A 16,073-nucleotide genomic window follows, 5' to 3' on the forward strand; every position below is an offset into this window, starting at 1 on the left:
TATGACATCACTCTTAAGGAAGATAAGATGATGACCGCTAAATAAAATTGTTACTATCTATTTGATTAATTCTGACATTTATATTTAATATTTTATAAATTTATGCATCTAAAAAAAAAAATCTTATATTAATATAAAAATTTGGTTATTTTCAAACCTAGAAAAATTAGGAAACTTACTTACAAATATAATAAAATGTCTTATAGACAAATAGTGACATTTTACTCTATTAAAAAATATTTTCAATAATTTTATCATTTAAAATGATCAATAATTATAAAATCATACTTTTAAATTTTAATGGAGTGTATAAATGAATTTAAGTTTTATTAATTTTGCCCTTTTCACTCTCACAATTCTAGAAAGCATCAAAGCAATGACATCTTGTTGCATCCATTTCGAAATTTTGAATGTAAGTTTTAGGGGGAAAAAAAACCAATTAATTTTTTTAGCCTATTTGAAACTTTTCTAATATTTCAAAGAGTTTTAATAAAAAAAATAATATTTATAAGCCTTGAAGAGTTATCTAAACATATGAGTATTGAATTTGACACCTAAAAAAGCACATACTCAAATTAAGTTAAATGGTAATTTTAGTCCTAGAAAGTATCCGTGTGGTTAAAATTTTTATAAATAGATCTTATCAAGAATTATTTAGGAATATTTTATCAAATAATAAAGACTATTCATAAGTTCTATCAAATTATATAGAGATTAAATTCTAACTTTAATTAAATTCCATTGGGACTTTAGGTAACCAAATTATTTGTAGGGAGACTATCAAAAATAAAAAAAAATAAGAAAAATTATTTACACAAGATAAAAAATTTTATTCTTCTTTGATATAAGCTGATAGAAACATATCGGTACTTATCAGTGATAGATTGTCTAACAGTGATAGAAACTGATAGAAGTCTATCACTGATAGATGCTGATAAAAGTCTATCATATTAATTGGTGTTTTTTTTCTTTTTATTCCTATAAATAGTTTGACATTTTTTTATATATGTGAAATTTACTTTTATTTGTAATTAATATAAAAAATATTAATTAATAAGGAAATTATAGTTGGTGTTTTTTAAAATTAGTTCCCGTCAATTTATCAAAACTATATTCATAAAAGGATTTTTTTTTTTCATTTAAAGAAAGATATTACATTGTCTAAAAAGGAAAAAATATATATTTATTTAAAGTACTTCCAATATCAATTGTACTTGAAATGAATATAAGATAAGAATAAGATATTGTGGCCATTTTGAAAGCACACAATTGTAATATTTGCTATCTAAACCAAACCTAATAAGATTTTGCATATATTCTATTTACAAAAAGCAACCCTCCAAAGTCTAAAGGAAACTTGATTAAAAAAAAGTTTGAGAATATTGATTAATAAAGATATTAAAAAAAGGTTAAAAATTCCTATTGTTTGACTATTACAATGTTTTGATCCTCCTACTTTTGTTTAGAACGATTTAATCTTATATACTTTAATGAAAATTAACAAAATATGTCCCAAAGTTAAATATTTAGTAAAAACTAACATTTGATAAACAAATTAAGGGGATAAAGGAAACAAATTTTGTTCAAATCAAAATCAATTAAGATGACCCCAACAAAAATATTTAACCCTAGGAAGTGGATATATAGTTATAAGTAGTTGAAGTTATAAGGACTAAATAAATATAATGTATTAGTCAAATGTATGTTTTTGCCCCAAATGTTATAGTGATTTTTTGTTAGTCCCTGGTGTTTTTTTTTTATTTTTTATTATTATTAAAAAAAAAATCATTCCTCAATTACTAACATTTTTCAATGAGATCCTAATTATCATGAAATGTTCAAATTAATTAACAAAATATACATGTTGTGGGTCAAAATACATATCTTTAAATGGAGTCAAAAGTATCTTATGTTTATAATTTGACAAAATTATACAAAATTGATGCATTAAAAATTACAAATTTTAAATTAAAAATACAATAATTATTTAATGATTAATAATTACATATAATTGAAACTTCTACAAAGATAACATTCAAACATTAGGACCACAGCTTAAATGATGAGAATACCTTTCAATTTTGTTCTTTTTTACTGAAAAGGAAATACCTATACATCTTCAAAAGTTGCTATATTAACCTTCGATTTTCATAAATACTTAAAAAATGCTCATGGAGAATAATTCCTTAGGAATTTTGGGGAAAAAAAATTGAGATAGGAAATGAAAAAAATAATGATTTAGAACAAAATTTTGGATCCTCGTATCATTTTAGGTCATCACCATATGGTTGCAAGTCTCAATTTATGTTTGATATTAAAAGAAAAATTACTTCAACAAGAGGCTATTTGGAAGCCCCTAATGAAATAAGTTTATAATGTAATGTAATAAAAAACCTATGTTTAGATTGAGTGGCCCGATCTGTGATTCCAAACTCATTCCGTTCTCACAATTTTCAACTCAACCCTCTTTCCACCATGTTCACACTTTACAATCTCATTTTTGTTTTGCGCTCGATTTCTCACTAATTTCAATACTCCTCTAATTTATAATAATCCTCATTACATTTCAACCTTTCAAAGAAGTCCTTAATGGTTTTGAAACGTTCATAAAAGTCGAGGAATAATATATTACGACTTTTAACATCATAGAGATGTTTTATAAAAAAAAAGGCAAAGTTTGAAGGTTTTTTTTTAAAATTATTATTTTTAATCTAGATTTTACATACTATTAGGGGTGTGTATAGATTAGGTTGGGTTGGGTTTAGGGTGTTTTTAGGATGAACCCGAAAATTCGGATTGGTTGTGTTGTTGGGTTATAACTTATTTTTTCTTTTTAATTAAAAATATGTAAATTTATATACAACACATGACTAATAACTAAAATCTTATAAAACTCAAATGCTAAATATCAAATATTTTTTATATTTATTGTAAACTTCCAATAAAGAAAAAGATCATAATAATTTTTTAAAAAATATTAAAAATTTACAAATTAATCAATACAAAGTAATCAAATTTTAAACAAAGAAATATATATATATGTTAGGTCAACCAAATTTTTTTTAGACTAACTCACAACCCATTCCAACCTAATAAAAGTAGAAAAAGTTTAATCAAATCCAATCCAACCTAAGAATAAAACTAACCCAATTCAATACTTATATTTTGGGTTGAATAGTCTAAATTGTTCAAGTTGTCGGATTATTTGAACACCCGTACACAACTCATGCTCATGGTGACATAATTAGTGAAATTAAAGAAATTGTGATATAAATATAGAAAAGATCAATGGGAAAAGGATTTTTATTTGGGGGTCTAATCAATAATAATTTGAGGGAGGAAAATAAAAAAGGCAAGAGAGAGTGAAAAAAGAAAAAGCTGATAAAAGGTGAGTGAGACAGAGAGTCCAAAAATAACCCTATTTTTCTCTCTCTCAAATATTTGTTTTCTTTTATTATTTTATTCTCCTTCTTCTGCTCTATTCAAACTTATTTCTTTCACTTAGAAACAAAAAAAAAACTTATGTACTTCAAAAAAAAAAAATGGCAGTGTCTTTTTTTTTTCAGAGACACCAAAGGCTTTTTTTTTCCACATCTTATTCGGGTTTCTTTGCCCTTTTTTATTTTTTTTATTGTGGGGGACGAAGCTTGATATTACCACCAAAATCTCTAGGTTTCGACACGTGGGAAAATAGTAAAAAAATAAGAGGTAAAAAAAAGTTGGTTTGTCTTGGTTAAATTGAGAGAGATTATTCAATATTTTGTGGATTAGGGTTTTGTGTAGGTAAAACCAGATGATAGGAATGTGTCACATTAAAGATTTTGATATGATGGTCAAAAACATACATTTTGATTAATTTGTAAAGGTAACTTTATCTTCGAGTTAAAAAGAGAATTGAATAATCATGGAGTAAAACAAGCTTGATTTGAGGGTATTTTGGTAAACCATTTGAAAAATATTCACCGTCGAGATGAACTGACATTTCCATTATATCACTAATATTTTGGTAATATTGGTAATAAGAATGAAAAGAAGTAAACTAATTTTTTTTTTGGTTAATTTAGATTATTTATGTATTTTTTTATTTAAAAAAAATCTTAAAAAAATGAGACCGTTTTCAAATATAGGAAAATAACTCTTTTTTTTTTTAAATATAATAAAATGTCAATGTCTATCAATGAGATAGTAAGTGATAAACACCAATAGACATCTATCCATTTCTATCACTAACACTGTTAGATGTCTATCAGTGATATGAGACATTTATAGACAATGACATTTTGTTATATTTGAAAATATTTTCAATAGTTTTGTCATTTAAAACAATTATACAAAAAATATTCATTCACAATTCATTATTTTCATCAATACCACCATCAGCATATTTTTATAAAACTTAAATTTTTACATCTTTATTCGATATCAACACTTAAAACCTAGATCGTTTACTATTTATTGATATTTTCATCTATATTTTCATTGATTTTCATAAAGTTATGTATGTGGAAAGCAACACAGGTTTTGAACCACGAGAAGAGATACATTATTATATATGATACTTCAGGTAGGGCACTAGCATAAATTTTCAAATAAGACCATGAGGAGAATATATTACATCATTACTGAAATGTTTGCATTGCTTTTGATGATTAATACAACTCATTTTTGGTGTTGGAGTATGATAAAGGTATTAAGGATGTACCAACCTAGTTGAAATGTTATGGTGCACTTTTTGATCCCTCTACCTTTAGTATCCTGTTAAAAAAACCACTATTGAAATTCATGCCATAAAATCTTGTAGTTTACAATTAAAATCATACGATCATTCTAAAGTGTAGTATTCAGTATATAAAAACTCAAGGTTTACCAACGTAATTTTGAACCACATGTAGTTGACATACTAAAAGAAATAGTTGAAAAGGTAACCTAAATTATTTGCGATAAATAGATAAAATTGAATGTCTCATATTCTTAGTAACATGGTTGGTATGACTCACTCTAAAAAAAAATAGTTTGATCTTAATCGTTCATGTGAAAATATGTGGAGTGATAATATATATATATATATATATATATATATATATATATATATATATATATATATATATATATATATATATATATATATATTATATATATATATATATATATATATACTATAATAAGTTTGTATAAGGTTTAATAATGACATGTCATGTATTTTCTTATAAGCCTTATGTTTATGGTTTGCATTGAAATGAGAAGTTTTGAAACATTTTTCTATACAAGAAGAAATCTAGAACTATGCGAATATTGAAAAGTGGAAGATGTGTACTTCTCTTTATTGGGGTGTGTATAAGTGATTCCCTTAAAAGTGTTGGTTCAAGAGACTTGGATAACGGAGAGAGTATCTACACGTTTTTAATTACCTAAAGAAGGATTTTCCATGATCAAATCATAGAAGGGCTATACATTAGAGAACCAATAGAACTTAAAAAGGAGTAGGAGATGATTATAGGGACGAAATGACAATTTTGCTTGACTAAAAATCATGAATAATTTTGTAAAATAAGAGATGAGAGGTTATGATTATATCGATGGACATAACTCATCGTTCTACATGTTAATCATTTCTTTGATATATAATGGAATCACACTGTCGGTCGGTGAATATTAAAAGTGATTATTTAGAGAGTTTAATTGATTGTTTTTTTTTATATCGTTAAAATGTTCAAAGTTGTATATCCAAAAGTCCATTGCTAGCTGGCTCATGAAAATTAAATGGTGGCAACAATTAATTACAAATTTACAACTAAATTAAGATAAAAACAAAATAAAGACAAAAATAAGATATATAAGATGATATATAATATAATATAAAATAATATGAGATTTGATCCTTAGCTCGTTAGGGATTAAGAAATTTATATCTCAACTCTAGTAAGTTAAGAGAAAATCGTAGATCAAATTTTCTTATAAATGACCATTATGGCTCCTTATTAAATAAGTAAAAATTTCTATCTTGTTTTCTATTCTACAATTCTCTTATTGACTTAGCCATCAGAGTTTTTTTTTTTTCTTTTTTTTTTTTTTCTTTTCAAGTCATATCTTCTCCAAATTACAAATTCAATTATTAGTGTCATGTGAGAGTCGGTGTATTTCTCCGATCTAAATTTTACATCAACCAAAGTGGTTTAATTTTACTATTTAAATTTATGATTTTTTTTAAAAAGAAAATGAGCCAACTGAATTTTTTTAGAAGTCGAATTGGATATTGAAATGTTTATTGGATTCTTGAAACATGAGGGGACATATAACTTGGGAATTGGAGTAAATAGGCTAAATATGATCAAATTTTTCCTGGAGGAATCCGGTATTCATCAACTTTTGTCACTTTTACCACTGCATTCGTGCACCCCTCGTCCTAAAAAGAAATCCATTTATATATATATTTTAGAGTGATTTTGAAATATTTAAGGTCCCATTTATCTTAGTAAAAATATAATAAATCAATGATAATGAAAAAAAATGGTTCAATTTGATTACTTTTGGTATCGTTTACTTATGTTATGCACCCGTATTGACATATGGGATTCACTTCCAAATTTGTAATAAAAAATGCAAATTGATTGATGAGCGGAGAGTGCTCAGTCCAATTACATTTGGAAATTACGTCGTATAGTTACCGTTATTTTTATGGTTCCTATTATTGTTGTTCCATAGAAAAAATTTTGAATTTTGACATATTTACCGTTATCGTTACTATTACCGTCTGATCCTCACAGGTAAAGGTAATGGTAATGTTCATAATTTTAAGTCAACACGATCAAAAGCTATATAATTAAATTTGAGATTCAAGCTCATTACAATTGATCCATCAATGAAAATCCATTATGATTACACCAATTTTTATTATGGTTATGTAAACGTGACCTAAATTCTTTTTTGTCATGTTTAAAATTACAATTGAAGTACACATTTAATTACTCAAAATTAATTTAATATTTAATTTTGTATTTTTAATTTAATCTTTATATTTAAAATTGACTTTAAATGATAAGAAATATTTTTGGAGTGGTTTTTGAAAATGACAAAAGTAATTTTAGCTATTTTAGATTCACTTCCAAATATATCATTAAAACTTTTAAATAAATCAAAATTTAAAATTTCTAATTATATTTTTAAATTTCTTGAAATAAATTTATATTTGAAACATTCGTAAATATAGCAATAGATCTAAAGTATTAGTATAATATAAAAAATTACAATTATAGCAAAATTTTAATAGTCTATCAGTGATAGGCCATATCATTGGAGTCTATCAGTGGATAAACTATATTGCAAGTAAGAGTCTATCAACAATGAAAGTCTATTAGCTTTGCTATATTTACAGATTTTTTAAAATATTGCTATACATCCGATTATTATTCTTAAAAATACTACCATTCCAATTACCCATTATATTTTTATCCATTTTTTATTTTCAAATTCAAACTCAGGATTATCATTGTTATATCTTGTGGATGTTATCAATTTGAAATTAATATAGTTTTTCTTTCTACTAAAAGTTGGAAGAATAATACTTTTTTTTTTCTCTTAATATTAGTTAAAATAGGTCTATCTGAAAATATTTAGAAAAATAGAACTATTTTTTTTTTAGAAAGTTGACTTTAACGGTGTTTTGTTGTTAAATAGCTTATTGTTGAATAATTTTAGATAAGTGTATCTTTGGAAGATTGGTTGTATTGACAGTGATATTAAACTTTCACATATATCTTTCATATATTCTATAAATGTTAGTAAAATAAAAAAATGTCATCTATTTTTTTAGATAAAAAGTAGAGTGATAAACTCGAATCTCTAACCTTAAAGTTGATTGCATAAATACTATGTCAGTTGAGCTATGCTCATTTTGACAAAAATATAATGATTATTGATTATTTATAATTTGTTAATTATTTATTGTGATTAACTTTTATTACTTCATTTATTATTAAAAAAAAAAAAAAAAAAGCATTTATTTAATTCAATATGAATAGAAATACTAATAACAAATTTGTATTTACCACGATTTCATCATTTACGACACAAGAAGAAAACTACTTCAAATAAACGCTATATATAAATTTGTATTGAGCTATTCTTTGAAATTCAAGTATTGAAAGGATTACGATTTCTGAGAAGTGAAAGTGAAAGTATAAATGATTAAAAAAAAGAACTCAGAAGGCATACGACTGGGAGATGATGATGTATTGAGAATAGAATGAAAGGAAAAAACAAAGAAGGTGTATCTAGATAAAAAACTTAGGCCAAATTTGGTTCGTGATTCATTCTTGTTTTTATGTTTATAAAAGAAAACAATTAAAATGTATTTGGTATACTTATTTTCAAATGCGATTTTAAAAAACAACCTTTAAAATAGTTCATTTTAAAAAACAATACATTTTCTTTTTTTTGGAAGATTATGAACATCTATCTACAAATTGTATCTCTTATCGATTTATAGTCATTAAATATATGAAGATATATGAAGACACCACTGATTTAAATGGTGTGCAACATCTTATCAATCTTAATACTAAAAATTTGTAGATCTTCCTTTTTCATAATTTTTTTTTTCTATCTTATGGAAATTATTTAAATTATTTTCTTATCCACAGTTTATCACACAAATTTATAATTCTCCATCTCGGTCAAAATCAACAGAGTGAATGATCTAAATCAGTGGATCTCTTGAATCTATGGCCCAGCCCGAAGGAGAAAACGAAAAGAATTCCAGAATGAATTAAATGCTGCTCAATCACTCTGTTGAACTCGTTGGGTCCTGGCTGGTGAGTTCAACGTTTACTGTTGGTCTTATGAGACTACTTCAGCTCGTCCATCTGGGTTATGTATGAGAAAATTTAATGCTTTCATCAATAGTGTTGGATTATTAGAACCAATTCAAATCAATGGTGCATACTCTTGGACTAATCGTCGAAGGTCCCCAGCGATGTTGAAATTCGACAGATTTCTGTATACTTCTCACTGGGAGGAAATATTCCAATCTCACCAAGTCCATCGACTTTCTCGCACTACATCTCATCATTATCCTTTGCTATTGCAATCTAAAACGTAGAAATGTGGTTCTTCCCCTTTTAAAATTTGACAACCAGTGGCTTAGCAACAAAGACTTTCTTCATATAATTCAAAACAAATGGGTTAATGCTGAAAAAGTCGGTCATCCTGGATTCGCATTTATGAAGGCTTTAAAGGATATATCAAATGAGTGCCGCTTGTGGAATACACAAGTTTTCACAATAGAGCTAAAGAGGGCCAAAGATATCGAGAAGCAGATTGAAAATATTGATTTGAAAGAGGAAGTTGGTACTTTAAATGAGCCAAACGTTCTTCTCCGCACGGCCCTCAATCCTCTGTTATGATCACTGTTTGAGGAGCAAGAAGTTTTTGCTTGCATAAAAGCAATCGGAAACGATTCAACACCGAGTCCAGATGGTTTTACTATCGAATTCTTTAAAAAGTTTTGAAACACCTTCAAATCCGACATTATGAATTTTTTCCACGATTTTTTCAGAAAGCCATAGTGAATAAAGCCACCAACGGTACTTTCATTGCCTTAATTCCCGAGGAACCTTCCCCAAAGAAGGCCTTAGATTATCGACCTATCAGTCTCACAACAAGCATATATAAAATCCCTGCTAAGATTCTCGCCGAATGCTTAAAACAGGTTCTTCCAATAACCATGGAAATATTCAAGGACTACTTCCTTTCTTATTTATATATTCAAGCGACCATGGAAATAAGACAGGGAGATCCCCTTTCTCATTTATTATAGCCATGGACTAGCTCTTCAATCTCATTAAAGATGCACATACAAAAAGGATCATCAAAGGTTTTCTTGCCAAAGATAACTCCATACACATCTTTCACATTTTATTTGCGAATGACATTCTATTTATTTTTCTACTAAAGATGTTACGTGCTTGAGAAATCTCAGATTTATTATACATGCATTTGAAAAAGCATCGGGCTCAAAATCAATCTAACAAGTCCTCCTTGACAGTCATAAATGTTGATGTCTCCTCTATTGCTCGAGCTTGTTCCATTTGGGATTGCTCGGCTACTGTGTTGCCTTTTGATTATTTGGGTATGCCCCTAGGAGGTAATCCTAATTCTACTACCTTCTGGGATCCCATCATCGAACGTATTGATCGTAAATTCTCTGCATGGAAATACTCATACGTATCTAAAGATGGTAGATTGACGTTAATCCAAGTTGTTCTCAATGATCTTCCAACTTATTACCTCTCTTTGTTTAAAGCCTCTGTTGCTGTTTGTAAGCCGATTGAATTGAACATGAGGAATTTTCTCTAGGAAAACACCAATTTACAGGGAGGCTCACATCTGGTGAGATGGGATTTTGTCACACGTTCTAAAGAAAAGGGTGGCCTGGGCATCAATAAAATATGTCTCTAATGAGGCTTTACAATGGACAAATGTCAATTACGGTTTCCTAATATGAACCTCAACCCCAATTGGTGTGTTCTTTGCAGGTCTCACGGAGAAGATATCGACCACCTCTTTGCAAACTGTGATTACTCGAAACAAATCTAGGCTTTATTTTTCATTATGTGGATGCCTACTCTCCCTTCACCGATAATTTGAATACAGCCTTAAACTCCTTCCTCCTCTTGATGACAACAAAGAAGAGGAATATATTGCTGAGCGACTTGAAATGATAGAATGTTCAACTTCTGTAGCAAGACTGGAAATCAACTTTGGGATGACGTTCCTAGTATCTCATCCCTGTGGTCTCTAAATCAAAGTTATTTTGTAATTATGATATTGCTAGTATTTCTCTCAATTGGAAGACTTTTCTCTAGTCGTTCTCGCTTTGTATTGAACTCTTGAGCTTTCCTCTAGCTCACTTTATCTTAATGCAGTATTGTTTTTGGTCTTGGGGCATGATGAGGATGCTGGGTGTCACAATCGCACTTTTAGAAGCTTCATTTAGCGATCGTGCGACACTTGTTCCACTCACAAATAAGCTAGCCAATTCGAATACGAAATTCGATGGCACATTAGGTGCCTCTCGCAACCTCCACCCCTGTTTTAGAGAAAACAGTTTTAGAACACGGGTTTGGAGAAAAGGTTTTCGCAAACAGTTTAAATGTATGAATAGAGAAGAGAAAGATTGTAGTAGGCTAGAAAGCAATAAGCAACAACAATGACTTTATAACATACTACTCCGGATATGAGAAGCGGTGGTTAGTCTTATCCCCATATAGTGCATTATGAACAAAACACATCCGCCACCCTTGCATATGGAAAAATTTGTACGGATGACCCATTTTTTGAGTCCAAAATGTCAAATGACCCATTTTTAAAAAATAATGTCAATTGACCATTTGCTGACATCATCGCCATACCAAATTATATAAATTGCCCTTACTTCTTCCTCTTCTTACATTTTTACTGATAACCCACCAAAACTATAACGTTTTCGTCAAATTTCCCAAGGTTTGATATGATTGCTCGTCAGTGAACGAATAATTTGACAATTTTCACGACTGAAGCCTCAAATCACTAATACCTAAACACAATACAATGGTGATTTCTTTAAACTCTAAACTCCATTTCAACGGTGATTACTTCTCTGGTCTTCGACAGTGTTTTGTTGAACGGAGATTTTTCGAACGGGAATTTCCAAGACGAGGCTTTTTCAGAACGGAACAGGTTTTTTCAGAAAGGTGTTTCATTATTTTGAGTCTGTTTAATTATTTTTGCCATGTTATTTCTGGAAAGGTAGCATTACGAAATTTTGTATTGGGAGAGAGAGAGAGCGAGAGATAGAACGTGAGTGAGAGAGAGCAAGAGTAAGAGAGAGAGCGAGATTAAGCGAAAGCGAGATTAAGAGAGAGAGCGAGAGTACATTTCAATTGCTTGTACAACTTAATGACAAATGTTCTCCTACTTTGTAGGATGACAGAAAAGTGTCTACTTATTCGATATGGAGGTGATTGAGATGAGAATGAAAGTTCGTATATTGGGGAAGAGTTGACAAGAATCAGTGTGCCTGTTACATTGAAGTATGAAGAACTTAAATCTCACATTTATAGGGTTACAAAAGTCAGTTCTTCAAAGTTCGATCTTATACTGAGAGTTAAATATAAGCTTGAATATGAAGCCCCTCCACAATACATAAGGAATGATGATGATGTTTGTTTCCTTCTTTTCCGAGAAGAGCTTAGTAGACTTCAGTTATCTATAATGCTGAAATCAAATCAGGACGAAAATATTAGAACAGGATTTGGAAATGTGAGTTATGATGATACGACTATGTATAGACAATACAAGGAATCATATCAGTTTCGTCGGGAAGAGGATGATATTCCATTGTCTACCAACACTGTACCATCAACATTATCATTAGACAACGACCACACTAATCCAACAAGATTGAATTCAAAATTGGGTGGTACTTCAATTGTTGGTAATGAGAGATCATCTAGACTTGATTATATGGATTGTGGTCATCCAGAGCAAAGTTGTGGTCCTTGAGTGGATGTTAATGAGCAACCAACAGGATTAATGAAATGGATCGTGATCACGGAGATGTGTGTTGTTCAACAGCAGCTTTAGTGGTTCCACCATCTGTGTCTTCAAGTCATAGGGCAGAGTTGATTATGCTTGGTACTTCTTCATCTGGGACAGAGAACGTTGAAGTTGGTAAACTATTTTTTGAGTAAAAAGGACTTGAAAATGCGATTATCTATTTTGTCCATCAACAAAAATTTTGAATTTAGGGTAAGGAAGTCAACCAAATCTTTGTTCACTGTTAAATGTATTGGGGAGACTTGTAAGTGGAGCCTTCGTGCAGTGAAAATGGAAGGGTTTGATATATCCAAGATCATAAAATACTGCAGTTCGCACACATATTCCATTGGAATTCTAAATCACGACCATAGACAAGCAACTGCTACAGTTGTTGGTTAGTTGATTAAAGATAAGTTCACAGGAATATGATGTATTTATAAACCTTGTCATATTGTTAAGGATATGAGGAGAGATTATGGCGTGAATATAAGTTATGATAAAGCGTGACGTGCAAGGGAAGCTGCATATGATGTCACTAGAGATACTCCAGAATACTCATACTCCATACTACATGCTTATGGAGAAGCGTAAAAATAGAGAATCCGGGTACAATGTTTGAGATTAAACTTGAAGATGAGGTGCATTTCAAGTATATGTTTATGGCATTAGGGCCTTGTATTAGAGGTTTCGCAAGCTGTCGGTCTGTGATAATTCTTGATGGGTCGCACTTGAAAGGAAAATACAAAGGCACCATGTTCGTTGCGGTTTCTATGGATGGGAATAATCAATTATACTCACTAGCATATGTAATAGTTAACAATGAAACCGATCGATCATGAAAATGGTTTATGTCGAACTTAAAATATAGTATCGGAGACCCCGATATTCTGGTGTTTGTGTCTGATTGTATGGTATCTATCAGCAATGCTATTCGTGCATTTTTTCCCACAACATTTTGATAACTTGTAGAAATACAAATTATTTATACTGCCTTATCTAGATATTGCGGCCAAAAGAGAATAAATATGCGCCAATTTATGAAAAGTAGCTTCGAAATACAATAATTATGAATTATAGCAATTACACCCATTAACACCATTGAGATGGAAGAGAAGGAGATTTCTACTCTGTTTTGCAGGAAACCAAGTCACCACTTACGATTAAGGCTCAAGACAAACTGACCAACACATCTCTGTCACATTGCGCCCATCAATCAACAATGAAAAGACGATTAACGCAATGACGGCGCAATGCGACAGTCGATCCAGAGCTGACTTTCAAACCGCATGCGGTAATAAAAACAACACACATGCGAAATCCCATCGAAAGATGCAATGGCAACGCAAAATGCGGAGGATTGTGACACGTGTACAAACTTACGGTTGTGCAGATTTGAACGGTCTGATTGCATAACAGTAAGGAAATAATATCCTTCCATCTTCGGAATTTCCATAACAACAAGTGGGGACTCACAAGGACCAGAACAAGATCTTTCACCTATAAATACCCATAGAATTCAGAAAGAAAAAAAATGGCTACTTGATATGGGGCGAATTGATATTAGGTCATTGAGAGAAAGGCTGAGCTGAGTATTAAACTGAGAAATCCGGGCAGGAAGAAGAGACAAGGTTCGAGAGGTGAGTCTCAGTGTTAATCTGCCAGATCCCCGTCGCGAAGCTCTATACTTAGATCCCTGCTATCGGTTGAGCAAGCTTGAGAGGGAAGCTGATCCTTCCACACGATCCATCCATTCCGACAAGCAAATCTCCATCCAAATCGGTGCTGAGACGTTGGCGCTTGTTTGTATTAGTTTCTATCTCTTCTCATCATCGTATCTCATCTTCTTTATCTCCTCATTCACACACCATGTATCAGACGCTGAATAGATATATTTAATGTCTTGATCGTTTTCATTACCACTTCTCTATCTATTTTCGTTCCTCCGTTTATCATTTTCTTCATGAAGTGTTCTTAATCCACACGTAGTTAATATGAATTAAACAAATACTTAATCTGTGTTAAAGAGATAATTGCATTTAGCTAAGGCTTGCTAGACGATATCTTCACCTGTGAGAGCAGAAGTGAAGATGTCATTCTGATCTATCGAGAGAAGGTCAGAAGAATGCATTAGCTAGAGCAAGTAGTACTTCCAGAGATGGAAGCAACCGTGCGTTCATTACGTTCGTCTCTGTTTCACCACAGACATGTGGGAACGCGACCGATCACTGAAAGGTGTACGCTAAGGGGAAAACGGAACCGTACTTATAACTTTAACGCAATTAAGGAACTTGCGATGTTTATATTAGTTATCTTTCTCTTTCTGCTTCGTACATAAGACTTGCCACCACATCACATGATCTGTGTATAATCTTCACAGCCAGCCTTGACCTCAGTATCTTTTATCATGAAGCCTGTATCTTGTACCATTTTAGCTTAGGTTTATTACACTTTATTTTATGATCGCATTTTACTGCTTTACTTTACTTAACGCATATTTTAAATACTTGTACAAACCATAATTTTAAAAGATTGAAAAACCTGGTCGCATGTATCATAAACATAACACAAAAACCTCAAACAGTCCCTGTGTTCGACCTTGGATCACATCGAGAAACTTGCGGAGGAATTATACTTGGTTCCAACGCAAGGAAACTTGTGATAACGTACAAATGTACGGCAACTTTTCTCTACCTAGCATAACCCCAGAGAGTATAAGACTGTATTTGTTCCCTTACACCTTGAGGGACGAGGCCAAGAAGTGGGCTCACTCACTGGAGCCAAATGAAATTACATCGTGGGACCAACTGGTGGTGCGATTTATGAAGAAGTTCTTCCCACCAGTCGTCAACGCAAGACGACGGAAGGACGTGCTGAACTTCGAGCAAAAGGAGAATGAGACCTTGAGCACCGCCTAGGTGCGATTTAGAAGATTGGTGAAAAACTGCCCGCATATCGGAATCCCCGATTGCGTCTTAAAGGAGAATGAGACCTTGAGCACCGCCTAGGTGCGATTTAGAAGATTGGTGAAAAACTGCCCGCATATCGGAATCCTCGATTGCGTCTTGATGGAAACTTTTTATAACGGCCTGGACAGATCAATGCAGGTTGTTGCTGATGCCTCCGTGGTAGAAGGTTTTATGGATAAAACATACACAGAGGCGAAGATCATCCTTGACCGCATATCGCGAAACATGGATGATTGGATCAACGATGGATATGGAGGCCGAGGCACCGATAGATGAAAGAATGAAACTGCCATTGTCCCTCTAGAGACAATGACCATGTTGGGTGCACAGATGGCCGCAGTGACCTCCATCCTCCAGTCGATGGCAATTAATCAAGGAGCGATCTCTCAACAATCAGCGCAACCTGCTGCGCCGGCTCAAGTGGCCGCATTAAGTTGCGTCAATTGTAGAGGGGCTCATAGAGCTGAAGTGTGCCCATCGAACATCCAACAAGTATGCGCCACCAGAACAACCCCTTCAGCAACACTTATA

Source organism: Benincasa hispida, chromosome 5 (assembly GCF_009727055.1).
Source record: "Benincasa hispida cultivar B227 chromosome 5, ASM972705v1, whole genome shotgun sequence".
NCBI lineage: Eukaryota > Viridiplantae > Streptophyta > Magnoliopsida > Cucurbitales > Cucurbitaceae > Benincasa > Benincasa hispida.